Source organism: Octopus bimaculoides, chromosome 8 (genome assembly GCF_001194135.2).
Source record: "Octopus bimaculoides isolate UCB-OBI-ISO-001 chromosome 8, ASM119413v2, whole genome shotgun sequence".
Classification (NCBI taxonomy): Eukaryota; Metazoa; Mollusca; class Cephalopoda; order Octopoda; family Octopodidae; genus Octopus; species Octopus bimaculoides.
Window position 1 is genome coordinate 86,090,695 of NC_068988.1, and position 2,605 is coordinate 86,093,299.

Below are 2,605 nucleotides of genomic sequence, written 5' to 3' on the forward strand. Positions count from 1 at the left end.
GATGATAATGAAGATGATGACAATGAGGATGAGAATGATGATGATGATTCTAATGATAATAATGACAATAATAATCATGATTTCAAATTTTGGCACAAGGCCAGCAATTTCGGGGAAGGAGTAAGACTCCAGTACTCAACTCGTACTTATTTAATCGACCCCGAAAGGATGAAAGGCAAAGTTGACTTCGGCAGAATTTGAACTCAGAACGTAAAGACAGACAAAATACCGCTAAGCATTGTGCCCGGTGTGCTAACAATTTTGCCATCTTGCTGCCATGACAAAGATGATGGTGAAGAAGAAGAAGAAGATGATAATGAAGATGATGATTTATGATGATAATGAAGATGATGACAATGAGGATGAGAATGATGATGATGATTCTAATGATAATAATAATAATTTGTGAATTGCTTCACAAAGATAAGAATGCTTAAAACATTGTGCAGAATGTATACATTTAGATAGAATATAATGGATAAATATTTGTTCTCTTGCATGTTTAAATAAAACCAAATCTTTCTCAGAACACTTCTTTCACCTTTATAACGGGACAAATGTGTTCCTAAATGTGTACAAAAAGACAAAATGGTCATTATTGGACCATCTTAGGTCACAGGTCTGCCCAATCCATGTTGACCTGATGCTAAACGACAACAAAACAACAATATTAATTGATATCATCATCATCATCGTCATCATCATTTAACATCCATTTTCCATGCTGGCTTGACAGGACTGGCAAGGTCAGGGGTCACACCAGGTTTCATAGTCTGTTTTGTCTTGGTTTCTATGGCTGGATGCCCTTCCCAGCACCAACCACCCCACAGAGTGTACTGGGTGCTTTTTATGAGACACCATCGCCAGTGCTTTTCACATGGCACCATAAACAATAATTTTTACATGGCACCATCACCAGTGATTTTTACATGGCACTAGCATCAGTGCTTTTTATGTGGCACCTTGGTTTTTTAGAATCTCGCATTTTGCAGCTTATACTAAGTTAAAGTCCTTTTGTAGGTTATGGAAAAATGACAGACAGGGGATGTATGACTGACTAATCTACAGCCTAGATATACAGTCTATCAGTGTTTAGTGGTGTCACAGTAACCCAAAAGGGTTTATGGCACTCAAAGATTATAGAATATAGCATGCATGGCCTTCCATACATGTGCTGTAAACGATAAGGAAGATTTAAGCAAAGAAGGAATGAGAGAAAGAAAGAGCCAGGTTGAGAAGGGGGAAAAGAGATAAATAGGTAAATGATAGGTAACTAGAAAGTGGGGAGGGGGGGGGGGGGCTACGATGTAATTTCATTTCATACAAAAACATTGGGAAAAACCTTATTTGTGTGTTGTAAGTTGCTAGACCCAGCAGTTTGTGTAAAAGTGCATGCATGCATGTGTGTGTGTGTGTGAGCGTGAGCTTATGTGCATGAATGTGTGAGAGCATGTCTGCACTTGTGTTGCACCTGCCTTGCAAGTAAATTTAGTAGACATGTGTATGTTATGTGTGTGTAAATATATATACGAGTGTGTGTTCATGTGTATTTAAGTGTATAGTTGTGTCTGTGCATATGTACCTAATTTGTGTAAGTGTGTGTTTAGCTAGTTTGTGAGTGTAATTAGTTATTTTGTGCATATATATATATATATATATATATATATGTTTAAATGTGTATATGTACCTAGTGTATATGTGTGTCTACTGATTTTGTATATGTGTGTAGTTACTTTTTATGTACATGTTGTATATCAAGCTAGCTGGTATGTATTTGTCTTAGCAATTGGTGTGCACGCGCATGTGTGTGTGCGTGTGTGCATGCATGCATGCATGCGTGTGTGTGTGTTTAGTTGGCTTGAAAGCTGTTATTATGTTCTCCTGTTTCACGTTTTATCTTACCCCACTTAACAAGATGTAGAAAGTTAAATTGATAAGCAGTGATTCAAACCTGCAAATACAGGAAAGCAGAGAATACTATAAATATAGACTAGTGAATTTATACACAGCCTACCTGATCAGGGTGATAGTAGAATTGTTCTTGTTATTCTCTTTTACATTTCTTTTTGTCAGGTAGAGGAAGACAAGGTCCATGATCTGTCTTTACAGGGACTTCAAGACTGATGGCACATAGTAAGAGATGAAGGTACTCTCAAACTGGAACCCTGACTCAAAGGTTTGTAGCAGAATGGACTCCACTAAAGGCATTATAGCTGTCAGATAGTGGCATTAAATTGGGCTAAGAATTAAATCTACCACCTAAATGGGTCATGTGGGTATTTGAACTTAGAACACAAAGCGCAGGATCAAATACCATGAGGTAGTCAGTACGATACGTTTTTACCATTCTGGTAATTTGCTGCTCTGGTTTGGCACTTTTTTTTTTTTACTTTGAAAAGACAAAGGGCAACCTCAGTGGGATTTGAACTCAGTGCGTAGAGAACCAGAATGAATGCCCTAAGTCTTCCTGTCAAGCAAATCTGCCAATTCACTGCCTTGTAGGCCATTACAGGATTTAAAATCATAATGCAAAGAGCTAAAACAAGGTATCTTGTCTGAGATTCTTATGTTTTAGGCAATTCATGGCTTCATAATGGTTTACAGT